This window comes from Suncus etruscus, chromosome 8, assembly GCF_024139225.1.
Source record: "Suncus etruscus isolate mSunEtr1 chromosome 8, mSunEtr1.pri.cur, whole genome shotgun sequence".
Taxonomy (NCBI): Eukaryota; Metazoa; Chordata; class Mammalia; order Eulipotyphla; family Soricidae; genus Suncus; species Suncus etruscus.
In genome coordinates, this window is record NC_064855.1 from 34905115 (window position 1) to 34920704 (window position 15590).

A 15590-nucleotide genomic window follows, 5' to 3' on the forward strand; every position below is an offset into this window, starting at 1 on the left:
GTTTGAACTAAGACCTGCACAATAAGCATGATCCCCAGTTCCAAAGGTCCAGCAGAATCAATTGTAACGGAAAGGGGCTTCTGGAAGCACAAAGAAAGACGCTATCCTAGATGCCATCCTAGGTTCAGGGCAAAGACCAAGATCACCAACCACAGAAGATGGATTAAAATGGTACTGAGGTAACAGAACCTCTAGATTCACAAAGACTGACTTCACCATAAGTCCCACCTCAGGATCTGTACAGATACTGAGACCTCTAAACACAGAGCTCTGATTGTATCACCCTGGACAGAGCAGAAGTCTTCCACACACCAAAAAAAAAAAAAAAAAAAAAACCCACCACCGGGAGAGTAATGATCCTGAGCAAAGACTAGAGCTGATTCCATGACAGTATACTCCAAGGACGGAGAAACCCCATATCGCACAGGGCAAGTGAATTCCTTTTCGAATGACCCCAATATGTACTGTGCCAGGGCAGGAGGGAAAAAAACAAAAATACAAAAAAAACACAAAACCTTGGACATTTATATATATATATATATAACCTTCATTTTTTATTGTTATTATTATTTTTATTTACCTAGCTATTTTGGTTGATTTCTCTGTTTGGATGTGATTATTGAAATTGTTGTCCCCAAATATCCTTATTTTTTTTTCTCTTCCTTTCTTTTCTTTCGTTATGTGCTATGCCATGTTTCTTATTTCAAGACCACAGCGTGTTTTTTTTGTTTGTTTTTTGTTTGTTTTTGTTTTTTGTTTGTTTTGTTTTGTTTATCTGTCTTTTGTGGTGCTTATCGATATAGCTGGAGTCCTCACTGGATATTTGACACTTCTTTTGGTACTGGTGGAGTGTTTCACCTTCATTCTCTCATTCATTTCCCAAATCGATGATGAGAACCTCTAGAAGGATTCTGCCCATTTTCGGGGTATTAGACTTTTACCCCCAGTTTATTTATTTTCTCTTTTTCAGGCAAAACCACGCAACTTGAACTAGCTAGCCCTGCCCCCACTTAGAGGGGGAAATAAGGGAGGCGTCAAGACCAAACTGATGCAAGACTACTAAGTAATAGGCTAGATACAGAGGGGACCACATGTTCTAGACGCCCTGGGGGTGAGGGAAGAGGAACTCGGAGGTAGGAAAAAAACAGAGGTGTAAGGAGGACAATTTAGGGATGGGAATCCCCCCTGATTTTATGTAAATATATACCTAAAATATTATTGTCAACAATATGTAAGCCACTATGATCAAAATAAAAATTATATTATTAAAAAAAAAAGATCCCCACAGTTGTATCTTCTTCTGGCCTTCAGGTCTGCCTTCTCCATGAGACTCAGCCCTGAGTGAATAGAGAGCTGGGAGCTCCCCCCAGCTCTGAGTAGATTTGAACTGAGTGCCTAAAGAGGAATTTGCATGAGGTTGAGCCGCCCCTTTTTTTTTTAATTAGTTTGGAACAAAAGTCTGCTCTTGTTTACCTTTGTCCAATTGTGATGCTCAACTCACACACTCTGTTGATGTTGAGTACTTGGTTAATATGACCCATTGAGACAGGCTGTCAGATGTTCCTTATTATTGTAATAATCAGTGTGTGAAGATAAAATATAATATTTTCAATATGATGGTATTTCAATAATTTCATATACTGTAGGTAGTTCATTTTCCCATTACAGGACCTTTGAGAAACTTCAGAGTCTATCTTTTTTCATACTCTTTTAATCTATGATTTTATTTAACCAGTGCCCGATATCTGTATTTGTTAAACTAAATAATGGAAAATCAATGTCCTCTAAAACTTTACTTCTTTCTATAACACATTATGCTGTAAATTCTTCTAGTCACCAATACATTGTCCATGAAAGGGTTAGAATCTGCGACTCTAAGAACTGATGACTTAATATGTGACCAGTTGGGCTTTTACTCAGTGAAGACACATGGTAAAGATTATATATTAGGCCCTTTCTCAGCCTCATTTTATGTTCCAGCACCATTCCTGATCGCCTTCCCCCTGCATCTAATCAGGAACCAAAATGTTCCCCCCAACCCAACCAGCTGCCAACCAGCTCCCAAAGGGTGAAGGCAGATTCCCAACCTGCCTTGCCTCAGCCAAGAAAAAAATGCCACCACAGCTGCTGTTCATTTGCTCTCAGTGGGCCTTTTTCTCCCACCTCCCTTTGCTGTGAACTGTTGCTTGCTACCAGATTTGGTTTTTGAAAACCCCTCAACTCCAGGACATTTCCTGATATGTGACTGCTGAGAGCCATTTTTGAGATTCCACAAGACCATGTGACAGGCTGAAGCTGTGCTCTTAATTTTATTTCCTCTGATTATATCAAAAGACTTAAAGGGGAATTATTTATTGTTATACCCTGAGTCCCTGAGCACTGAAGCTATAGCCACTATAAGCCTATAGAATCTTATAAGTATTTTTTTTCCCCTTTTCAGAAACAAAGGCTTCCCCTTGCATTCTTGGGCCAATTTCAAGAAAATGAGATATCAGTTCGTACAGTAGAGAGGTCAAGCCCTTCTTGTTATGAAGACCATTCTGTTTTTCAGCCCAAATGGTATCAGACCAGATAAGGGAGCAGGGTCAAGAGCTAGGATATTTGTGAGATGTGAGACATCTGTGTAAGGGATTGTTCAGGAAATAAAAATGAAATTGAACCAATCATGCATACTAAGTTAAATTGTTTGTATTAACCAAAGAAATGCTTAGGCTGCTAAAGCCTGTCAATTATAAATTGCTTGGATATTTTACTCAGGGTCCTCATCATGAGACTTGGGCCCAGCTAGCTGAATAAACTTTCTATGCATCTTACATTATTAAAAGTGATTTTTTACTTTCAGTGCTGCTCAGGCCCTAAGAATATTTTCTTTATAAATTTATCTTGATTTTTAATAGGTATAATTTCTATTGGCAAGTACCTCATGTGGAGCAAATTTTCACCATTTTTAAAAATATGTTTAGTAGGAAATTCTAACAGATAAGTTTCTCTTGGGTTCTGAGTAGAACCAGTTTATTGGGATGGTTTTGCTTATTATTTTTACCCCCATATAACCAATTATGGACAGATATTGTCTTCTTGGTGCAGAGTCAACCTGAGTTTTAAAAAAATATGTTAATTTACGAAATGCCCAAGGGCCAAAAGAAATGAGCAGCAGAAATCCTATACATGGTTCCAGAAAGTTAGGGAGTAAGGTTGAGAGCCAGAGGAATGTTGAAAACCAGGATCCTGATACCAGGATTCACTTTGCTCTCTCTGTTTTTGCTTTTCTTACAGGCTATGCTCGATTTTTTGATACTATCTTTAACAAGCCCTAGCTTATCTTTTAAAAAAAGCAACATTCTTTCTTTAAGGCAGCACAAACTCCCCCTCCTTCAAAAAGGCTAAATTCAAACCACGGCAGTTTTGCTGTACGACTTCAGCAAGAGATCCAACAGTTTCAGTAAGATATTTTAAACCTTCCTCCAGTTCCTTGACATCTCTATCAATAGCATGAGTAAGCTGATTAAAATGATTTTGTGAAGTGATTAAAGAAACAATACCAGTTCCTGCTCCAGCAAAACTCAAGCCTAAAACAACAGCAAGAGTAATAGCAGTGATAGGTTCACGCTTATGTCTAGACATAGTAATCTTCTTATCCCAAAGCAAATCATCAACAGGTCTAATGGTTAATCTAGGCATTAACAAGACTAAATCACAATAGTCACGGTAAGCAAGAAATGTTTCAGTAACAATATGGGGAGAAAGTCCAGTGGAGCAAGCAAAATAAGTGGATTTGAGGACTTGAATAAAGAAAGAAGAGTTGGTAACAACAATGGTTTGATTGCAAATGTCCAATAGTTGAACAGGGGGGCGCATATATGGTCCGAGTAAGCAAAGTCCCATGCCCATGACTTGTCTTAAAGTTATGCCTTGATGCAACTCAGTTCCCCATTGGAGGTCAGCAGGATCGTTGGTAGCAGTGGGCATGCCGAAGGTTACAATTCCTTCATAGAAGGGCGGTTGGGTGGATTAACAAATCCAGCATTTCTCGTAGATTGGATCAGTTAGGGCTGCAGCAGATGCATTGATCATATCAATAATTAACTGCGATGATGAAACAGGTCCGGTAGGAATGGTGGGCTGAAAAAATGGAGGGGAGGGAAGGAGGGGGAGTGCTCCAAATAAAAGCCTGGGGCTTTCGGGAAGGAAGGGCAAGGATTTTAAGGCCAAACATCTTGTTTGGGCCCACTGCTATGGAGGGGACCCGGGGCACCTCCTTGCAAAGTCACTAGGAAAAAATTAGGCCATAGTCGGTTCCCTGGATATAGCATCGAAGAACCCACTAAGCACCCACAGTGCCAATCCAATTATATTTTTTGCCTGCAGGAGTGAACCTGATTAATAAAGTATTACACCATCCACCAAACTTGGAGTCATGGCGGCAATGTCCCGCAGGGGATTGGGTGCCATAGTTGTGACGCTTTCTTTGGACAGTGATCAGATCCCAGGATGATAATGGGTTCCAGTAAGTATCTCCAGTGGTTTCACAGCCCCAAGAAGCACAAAAACAAACATTCTCATAGCCGCATTGCACACCCAGTTCTCGGGCACGGTGAATGTCAGGGCAGACATTCACTGGTTAGGGAGGCTATCCCCTGCCAGGACTCACAGATCGGTGTTCTGTGGTTCTGTATATTGGTGGTGTGAGGTTGAGGCCAAAGAGATTAGGGGTGCTCCATGAGGCACCTGCCCCGAGGGTGAGAGCACATAGGTCGACCTCCAAGTCGAGCCAGGATGAGGAGGTGGACAAAACAGAGGTGTAATTGACTATATCTCCTGCCTCATTGATGATGAGCCAGGTATAATTAAAAATTTGATAGATTCCAGGAGCTGCAAAAAATCAGCCATCAGCAGCAGCATTAGCAGTCAAAGTAATCTTATCTTGGCAGGCATCTGGAAGAGAGCAGAGGGAATTTGATTTCTCAGGGATGTTGTCCCTGTGGGGATTATATAGTTTCACAAGTCTTTCAGGTAGCCACCTGGCATTTCTTGTGGTGGTGTCACAAACACAGGCATGTCCTTTTTCCCAGATTAAGACTGGGTCTGGCCCTTGCCAGATGGAGGACAAGGGGTCTCGCCAGAGGATGAGCATATAGCTCTCAGCACTGCATGGTGCCACAGACGAACTGCAGCAGTGCATTTATGTGCATCACAGGATAAGAAGTTTAGCACAAAGAGTGCATGATTCAACAAAAGCCTTGAATTTCCTTTATGGGCATAAAAGGTTTCTCCTTCAAATGTTAGCTTAAAAAGCATATTCTTAAGAGTCTGATGTGCTCTTTCCACAATGCCCTGACCTTGGGGATTGTACGGAATTCCCATCAGGTGCTTTATGCCCATTTGGGAACAAAATTGTTTAAACTTAGCACTGAAGTACCCAGGCCCATTGTCAGTTTTAATGACCTTAGGCTGGGGAAGAATCATGAGACAGTGCATGACATGGCTGATAACATGATTAGTAGCTTTGCCAGTATGCAGAGAAGCACAGAAAAACCCACTAAAGGTATCTATAGAAACATGAATAAATTGTAACTTTCCAAAATTTTGATAATGAGTAACATCCATTTGCCACAATTCTCTGGGGACTAAATCCCTGGGGTTCACTCCCAAGTGAGGCTCTGGAAGCAGGAAAAACAGTTCTTGCATTTCTTTACAATTTGTCTGGCCTGTTCTTTGGTAATTTTAAATTTAAGCCTGAGTGTCTGAGCATTGAGGTGATGAAGTTTATGGGCATGATGTGCAGCAGATAAGGAAGAAAAATCAACCATGGCTGGGAAAAGATGAGTAGTCTGGTCAACAAAACTATTACCCTCTGCCAGTGGTCCAGGCAAGGAAGAGTGAGCTCTAATATGGGCTATGAAAAAGGGGGAACTTCTGGTCAAGATGAGTTGTCGAAGTTGAGGAAACAAAGGAGAGGCATTTGTGCCTGGCTTAATATATGGAACAGTCTCCGGAAGAGGAACAGCAGTTGTGACATAGGAGCTGTCTGTATAAAGGTTAAAAAGCTTGGGCAAGGTCTGAAACACTTTAATGATAGCTGCCAGCTCCACTAGCTGTGCAGAACTAAAGTTAGTAGCAATCTTTGCAATGGCACCATTAATACTGTAAGCAGTGGTATCATTAGAAGAACTGTCTGTAAATACCAGGAGAAAATTTTGTAACTTTTGGAAAAACATAGGTGTTTGTTTTAAAAATTGTATAAACTTATCTGGAGGATAATGATTATCCAGTTCACCCAAAAACGTGCAGCAGAAAATAGCCCAATCATCACTAGTTTGAATTAGCCATTGAATATGAGAAGAGATGTAAGGTATGGCTGCAATGTCTGGGTGTTGACTAAAAAGTTTAACGCTTGCTCACATCCTTGCTGCCTCAGGTAGATAACAAGCTGGGGGAAGGAAGGTAAAATTTTCATGGGAGAAGCAGGCAAGTGTACCCAAAAAAGAGGACCCCGCTGCCACAAAAGGCCTGTGGGTGAGAAAGTTGTAGGAAAGATAAGCAAATAAAGAGGCAGTGTTGGTGAAAAATAGGTAACTTGTTGTTGTGCTATGGCTTCATTCACTAATTGCAGGGATTGTTGTGCCTCAGGGGTAAGGCTCCTGGGAGAAGTAGGATCTGAATCACCTCTGAGAATGTCAAACAAGGGTTTCAAATCTCCCATTGTTAATTTAAGATAAGGCTGGAGCCAGTTAATGTCCCCAGGAGCCACTGAAAATCATTAAGAGTTTTTAAAGATTGAGTTCTAATTTGGGCTTTTTGAGTGAGAATCTTATTAGGGTGCAGTTCGAATCCAATACAAAGTTGAGGGGGGTGCAGTTGCATTTTCTCAGGGGAAATATGGAAGCCTCTATTTTGTAGGGTGTTAATTAGCTGACCACAAAGTTCTAATAACTCATCCTCCTGTGCTCCAGCGACCATTATATCATTCATATAATGAATTATGTAAAAAATGGGGAACTGGGATCTAAAGGGATCAATACTTTGAGCAACATATTTTTGGCATAAGGTTGGGCTATTAGCCATGCCCTGAGGTAAGACCTTCCATTGATAGAGCAGGGAGGGGCCAGCACAGTTAATCACGGGTAGGCTAAAAGCAAATTACAATCGGCAGGATGTAAAGCAATGGAAAATTACCCAATCTTTTGGATCAAAAACTACTTTAAAAATTTTTACAGGGATGGCAACAGGGGAGGGGAGTCCGGGTTTCAAAGCACCCATGGGGATTATGGTCTTATTAATGGTTCTCAAATCATGTAAAAGACGCCATTTTCCTGATTTCTTTTGAATGACAAAGATGGAGTGTTCCACGGAGAAGTGGAGGGTTCAATATGCCCTGCAGCCAATTGCTCCTGCACCAGTCTCATGGCTGCAGACAATTTCACAGACGGGAGAGGCCACTGGTCCACCCAGACCAGTTCATCATTAAGCCAAGAAATTTGGTCTGCCTGGGGTGCAGGCGAAGCAGTGGCCGTCATGGAAAAGGGTTATTAAAGCCTAATCTTGAACAATCATTTTTGGGAGAGGGGATAATAGGATCTACAATTCCTTGCTGATTTTTACCTAAGCCCTTGCTAGGAGAATAGCCCCGAGCAATCATTTGTTGTATAACAGCTTTGTTTTAACATTTAATCATATAGACTTCCATTTGTTCTAAAACATCTCGGCCCCACAAGTTAAAAGGCAGGGCAGGCACAATGTAAGGTCTCATAGTGCCCTTATCACCATCCTCATCCTGCCAGGTCAATTTCCTGATGCTTTGCAAGACTTCTCTGGCTTGTCCCGCAACACCGGAGACACCATTGGTGGTAGGGAAGGCAGGCCAGGAGGGTGGCCACTGATAAGGGGACATGCATGTCGTATAAGCCCCAGAATCAAGAAGAACTACACATTTCAAGCCCTCTATTTTAATTTTGAGCCTTGCTCATGGCTCTGACCCAATAGATGTCAGAGGAACCTGGTTCTGAGAGGCCACGGGGTTGGTCTATGGCTGGTGTGGAGGTATCAAGCAGGAGTGGCAGGGCCTGAGCTAAACGCTAACCAGGCAAAATATGTACCGGGGCAAAAGGAGCCTTAACAAGCAATTTAATTTCTCCAGTATAGTCAGTGTCCACAAGGGACAGCTGAATGATCAGCCCTTTAATGGTAGCTGAGGCATGACCCAGAATAAAGAAATAGGTATTAGGTGGTGGTGGGGGTCCAAAAGTGCCAGTGGATATTATTTGCATAACGTCTTCAGGCTCTAATATTGTTGTGGTGGAGGCACACAGGTCCAGTTCAGCACTTCCTCAAGTTGCTCGAACAAGGGACAAGGGACGAGGCTGTGGGGAAAACTGCTGGCTGTTCCACGAGGCTGGCAGGAAGGAGGCTGAAAGAGGGGCCCGAGTCTGGCCCCTTTGCCCTTTCCCTGAAGCGGAGGCAGAGGATTGCCAGCCGCATTCATTTTGGAACAGCAAGTATTGGCCCAATGTCTCCCGAGCCTGCAGCAAGGGCAGACCAAGGCCAGCACTCGGCAGAGCAGCCTGCAAGGTTGGAGAGTGGTTCCTTCCCCCCAGGCATAGGTGAGCAAAATGTCCCATTTTTCCACACTTAAAGCAGGTTTTGCAGTTAGGATGATTAAGGACAGTACCGACAGCCATATGAAAGGCTTGAGACATTTTATGCATAAAGGGGTCAGCCTCAGTACACATCTGAATCATGTCATTTAAAGACTTATCTCTTAGCTTTCCCCCAAAGGATGGCACGGCAGGTGGAATTAGCGTTCTCATAAGCTAACTGATAATCTTATTATTTCTGTCATCTCCTCCAAGAGCCCTTTTGGCTGCTTCTATTAGACGGCTGATAAACTCACTATAATCTTCCTGGGCACCTTGGGTGACCTGAGCAATAGGAGTGGCTGCGGACCCCTTGAAGGTGAGCACTTTCCATGCTCCCAGCTTAGCAGTAGCCATCTGGGCCCAGGAGCTAGGAGATAGGCTCTGCTGTATGGCTTCGGGAGCAAAACTACCCAGTCCAGCTAACTGTTCATAAATCTGATCTGGGGGGTCTGGTCCTGCATCTCTATTAGCTATATTCCGACAACGTCCAAAAAGTCTGCTTGCCAGGTGAGGAACTGGGCTCGAGGGAGTACAGCCTGAGTGATCTTCAACCATTCACAAGGCAAGAGTTCACCATGCTCCCGAAGGGCATCCAAAAGGGATTGAATATAGGGAGCATGAGGACCATAAGTTTTAACAGCATTAAAGAGGTCATGAAGAGTTTTATGATTAAGCTGCTGATACTCGCTAATAATCTGCTAAATAGGGTGTTTGGGAAGAGGGAGTCCCTCCTCCGGCTCATTTGGCTTAGCTGCAGCACCCTCAGCAGCAGCGTCAGGGGCTGCTGTGTTGGCACCACTATGGATGCGGGGCTCAGGATCCACAGGCATGGGGGGAACAGGCCCCATGGACCAGATTAGCATAGGACAGACTAGGGATCAATCTAGTTTCCAAATTATGTGTGGCAAGCACTTGAGAAACCAGAGCAGCCACCTGTTCTTGCAGGTGCTGTATGCATTTAAGGTTCTCAAGGCATTGTGTGAGTTATAACTCCTTCCTAATCAGGGGATCCTACTTGTCTGAATCAACTAATAACTTGCTTAACTCAAAAACAAGTGAGTGCATCACTTGGGTTTCCCTTTGACAATCTGTGTGGCTGATAGTTTGAGAGCATCAGACTTTGGACACTGTGCAGGGAAAACTCCTTTCACAAGACATTAAACCAGGGGTCTCAAACTCGCAGCCCGCGGGCCATTTGCGGCCCTCTGTACAACATTTTGTGGCCCGCAGTTGACCTTCACATATTGCAGTATTCACAATTATTTGCTTACCGAATAATCGCAATAAAAATCACATTAGTAAGAAAAATCGCATTAAACATTCACATACCCTGAGCAGTTCCGTTCGGGGTATGCAAATATTTAATGCAATTTTTTGCGATTTTTTCTTACTAATGCGATTTTTTATTGCGAATATTCGGTAAGCAAAATCCCTTATGCGGCCCTGCCTCATCCCAACTTTGCCTCCTGCAGCCCCCAGGTAAATTGAGTTTGAGACCCTTGCACTAAGCTGACAAGAGCTACTTTCATAGAGAAGCCTCTGAATGATCCCTGTATCGGTCTGCTCTTTGATATCAGTAGATTTGAGATACTTTGCAATTAGAGTGTCTACAATAAAAACTATTATCTCCATCTTTTGATTTTTCCAGAGATACTAGGTATATTATTATTTTTATTATTTTTAGGGGGCTACATCCGATGACACTCAGAATTCCTCCTGGTTATGTGCTCAGAAATAGCTCCTGGCTTTAGGGACCGTATGTGACACTGGAATTGAACCCAGGTCAGTCCTGGGTCACCACGTGCAAGGCAAACACTATTACGATACACTATCACTTTGGCCCCGAGAAATACAAGGTATATTTGTATTTGAATGAACTTAATTTTGTCTTGTACATACTTCATTTGAATAAAAATTGGAGAAAATTCAGGAGACCATGCATTATGTCCTCCCTGGATACCTATTTCAGAGGTTTATCTTTGAAAATAGGAAATCCCAGGAACTGAGCAGATGCTCCCAGGCCCCTGCACATGGTACAATGTCTGATTGATCCTGAGCACCCCCTGCTTCCCAGACATGCCATGCACGTAGAATAAGATCTGGGTTTCCCGTTCTATCATACTCACAACTCCTGCTAAGAAAAACGGTCAGCCTGTGACATCTGATATTAGGACCTGACCTCATCCACCACATTTATTTTCAATTCTAATGTATCTAATATGGATACAATCATGTTCCGATTAGAGATTAAATCCACACATCCCTGGCTGTTTCCATGTGTCTGAGACATTTTCACACTTTCTTCGCTGCCACCTGTAGTCTACCTTTTCTTTCTCTCAACAACCGCATAGCACTCAGGCATAAAATTATTGTTCCACAAGGACAATTATATGTCATTGATTATTGGAAATCCCCTTATTTCCTTCCTATTTGTGATATATTTGAGTGAAGTGATGCATATATAAATTCTCTTGATTTATTTGCCTAATTGGAGATGACTAAACTCCACTTAAATTTAACTTTACTCATTACTTTATATAGCACTGTATATTTTATATAATATTCATGCGATAACAGCTTTCTAGTCCAATCTATGACTGAATATTTGGCTTGGTTCATATCCTGGACATTGTAATAGACAATAGAATGGTTATAAATAATTAGTTTTTGCAAATTTCATTGAGGCTCAATTATTTTCAATAATATTAAATTCAGAATTTTATTATAAAAATTGTAACAGCATCACATCCAGTTCAAATTTCTACTTCCCTTAGTAAATTTATGACCTTTGCCAAACGTTTAATACACTGCCTGCCTCTCAGTTAATTCAGTTATGTACATGATACTTTATGAACAAAATGTTTAATTGAACCACAGTAAGTTTCAAAGTTATTAAAGATGAAGTATCATTCATTCATTAAATGTTTCAATAGCCATCCCTTCACTGGTGCACATTTAGCACCACCACAGTTGATCAAGTAGTTCTATTGATACTTAGTTGAAAATTCCCATACCATTTTTATTTAGGTCCAAACAAACAGCATTACTACCAATATACAAGACAGTTACATATTTTTCCACATAGCAGTTAATACTTGTGCCACTCTCTTTGATTCTCCATGCTGAGGGCTGTTTTCTCAGGGCCAGGTAGTGAAGAGAGAGGTGGACTTGGGATGTAGTCACACACAAACTAGTCTGCATTTAATGCAATAGACTTCATCTTAGTTGCATAATTCATAGCTGAAACTCATGTTCAAAATCAAGATAAAGCAAATGGATCACTCAGGTTAAATTCTCAATGGTCTGAGGACTAATAGTTTGAGGTAATGAGCCCATGTCCTTTCCTGGACATTGTAGATTTAAAAACTCCCACTGAAAAACTAGGCTGATAGGGCATGTTACTCTCAGAGAACCATCGGAAAGGCACTGATATCACACTGAAACTTGCCTTTGGCATTAGAATTTTAAAAATAAGATATTTTGGATTCCATGTATTTAAATTTTTAGAGTTATTTTTTGTTTTGTTTTGTTTTGTTTTTGGGGGGTCACACCCAGAAGCACTCAGGGGTTACTCCTGGTTCAATGCTCAGAAACCATTCCAGGCAGGCTCACGGGACCATATGGGATGTTGGAATTCGAATCATCAACCTTCTGCATGCAAGGCAAACGCCTTACCTCCATGCTATCTCTTTGGTCCCTTAAACTTCTTTTTAATCAAATTAACCATGAGATAAAGAGTTAATAAGATAGTTGGGATTCAATCATACAATGTTCTAACATATATCGCTTCATCAATGTTCATTTACCTGAGTTACCCTCCCCTCTGTATATCTCCCTCTCTTGCTCTGATTCTCTCTCACTCTCTAATTCTCTCTTTCCTTTTTTATGCTTGGTCTGTGTTACCATGTTTTGCAACAGTGTTTCTGAAGGTATAATCAATATCATTTTTTCTTTCAATTCCATTTGTTGACCATGATCTTTTCCTATATTGTTTTCACAGTGATCCCTTCTCTGTCTAAACTGCATTCCCCAGCATTTGTACTGCCCATGGTATTATTCTTATGAGTTTTTTATATCACACATGCTCGATTATTCCTTTATTGTATTTCTCCCTCTAACTCATTTCACTTAGCATTATAATCCACATCTCCCCATAAATAAGCACATTTCATGAATTCATTTTTCTAACAGCAGCATAGTATTCTCCAGTGGTCCTCAAACTACGGTGCATGGGCCACATATTGTATTTGTTCCTGTTTTGTTTCTTCACTTCCAAATGCTATATATGCAGTGTGAATAGGAATTATTTCATAATTTATTTTACTATAGTCCAACCCTGCAACAGTCTGAGGGACACTCAACTGACCCCCTGTTTAAAAGTTTGAGGACCCCTTAAGATGATAAATATTGGCATGGCCCTATTTGTTTTGTGTTTGGTACTGTTTTTACCTTTTTTAATTTAACTTTACAGATTAGTAGTTTCTTTTGTTTGTTTGTTTTGTTTTTTTGTTTTTGTTTTTTTTTGGGTCACACCTGGCGGTGCTCAGGCATTACTCCTGGCTGTCTGCTCAGAAATAGCTCCTGGCAGGCATGGGGGATCATATGGGACACCGGGATTCGAACCAACCAACTTTGGTCCTGGATCGGCTGCTTGCAAGGCAAACACCGCCGTGCTATCTCTCCAGGCCCAGTAGTTTTTTTTTTTATTCATTAACCTATTTCTTCTTAAGCACTTGGCTTGCTTGCAGGTTCAGGAAATTATGATTAGTGCTTCAATGAACATAGGTGGCAAATACCTTTTCTGAATTCTGTGTTGGTGTAGCTTGGCTATAATCTCAGGAACAGTATTTCTGGGATGAATGGAAGTTAATTTCAATTTTTGAGTAAGTCTATATTGCTTTTCAAAGTACTGCATGTATTCCCACTGCCACAATATTACCACCAGCAGTGAAAGGGTTTTAAATATTTACTTACTTATTTTTTTAACTTTTTTTTTTTTTTTTTTTTGGTTTTTGGGCCACACCCTGTGACGCTCAGGGGTTACTCCTGGCTATGCGCTCAGACGTTGCTCCTGGCTTCTTGGGGGACCATATGGGACGCCGGGGGATCGAACCGCGGTCCGTCCTAGGCTAGCGCAGGCAAGGAAGGCACCTTACCTCCAGCGCCACCGCCCGGCCCCTTATTTTTTTAACTTTAAAGATAGAGTTTATTTGGAGAAAATAAAACCCCAAAACAGCCATTTCCAGGGCGGGTCTCCAGAACGTGAAAACCGGCGGGCTTTCGCAGAAGCCAGCTGCCCTGTTTGGGACATCAGGCAGGGAAAAGCCACGAATCTGGGCCCGCCCAGTGGAGCCTAACTGTGAGTGCTCCTTGTAAATGTTTCTCTACTGTCCTCTTGCGTGAAACTCTTGGGAGTGGGGCCAAAGAGGCTCCAGAAATCTGCTCTCCCAGACGCCATTTCCAGGGCGGGTCTCCAGAACGTGAAAACCGGCGGGCTTTCGCAGAAGCCAGCTGCCCTGTTTGGGACATCAGGCAGGGAAAAGCCACGAATCTGCGCCCGCCCAGTGGAGCCTAACTGTGAGTGCTCCTTGTAAGTGTTTCTCTACTGTCCTCTTGCGTGAAACTCTTGGGAGTGGGGCAAAAGAGGCTCCGCTTCTCTATGCGGCCGTGCGCTCTTTCTAAGAAAAGAACACCATCGTAACAAGAAGAAAAAATCACACTAAGAACTGAGCTATAACACAGAAGCAAGCATTCCTCTTCGAACTGTCTTCTCCGTTGAATGCTTCGGCCTAAGATTTGATCCAGTGTGAGGCTTCATCCACGGAGGACTCCCCTCTTGTAGAGGCAAGTCAGCCCATCCAGAAAGGGCGGAGCCAGAGAAGTGTGCTGCCTACATCATCTAGCCAATGAATACCACCACAACACGTAGAAAAACCCAAAATACAAGTGTGACAATGGGGAAACAACGCAGGCCAGCATCAGACATAGAGAATGAAGAGGACAATTCTGAGGACCAGATAATGGCCAACCAACTAATCAACCTCTCAGATAAGGACTTTAGACTAGCAATATGGAATATGTTCAAAGAACTCAAAGAAACCATGAATCGAGTTGAACAGAACACTAATAAGAAGCAAGAAAATATGAAGACAGAAATCACAAAACTCCAAACTGAAATAACATATCAATTAACAAGCCTGAAAAAGTCAGTAAACGAAGTGAATGACAAAATGGATAAGCTCTGGGACAGGGTATCAGAAGCTGAGAATAGACTTGGTGCTGTGGAAGATGAGATACATAACAATTCCATACAGCAGGAGAGATTGGACAAAAAACTTAAAGCAAATGAGCAGACAACGGAAAAATTAGTCAAAGAATGGGAACAGATGAAAATAGAAGTCTATGATAAGATCAACAGAAACAACTTAAGAATCATTGGAGTCCCAGAGACCCAGGAAGAAAATTCCCAGGAAGAATCAATGGTCAAGAACATCATTAAAGAGAAACTTCCAGAGCTAAAGAATATAGGTGATCAAATCCTACATGCTCGAAGAGTACCAACCAAAAGAGACCCCAGAAAAAACACCCCAAGACACATCCTAGTCACAATGACAAATCCCACAGATAGAGACAGAATTCTGAAAACAGCAAGGTCAAAAGGGGAAATTACGTTCAAGCAAGCTTCCCTGAGATTTACAGCAGACCTGTCACCAGAAACACTCAATGCCAGAAAGCAGTGGTGGGATATTGTGACAAGACTGAATGAAATGAATGCTTCACCCAGAATACTATACCCAGCAAAACTCACTTTCCGGTTTCACGGAAGAATACATGGCTTCACAGACAAAAAACAGCTCAGAAACTTCACAGACACAAAACCAGTCTTAAGAGAAAAACTGAAAGACCTAATCTAAGACAAGACTACCCAAAAGACACACCAAATTTTGAAATAAA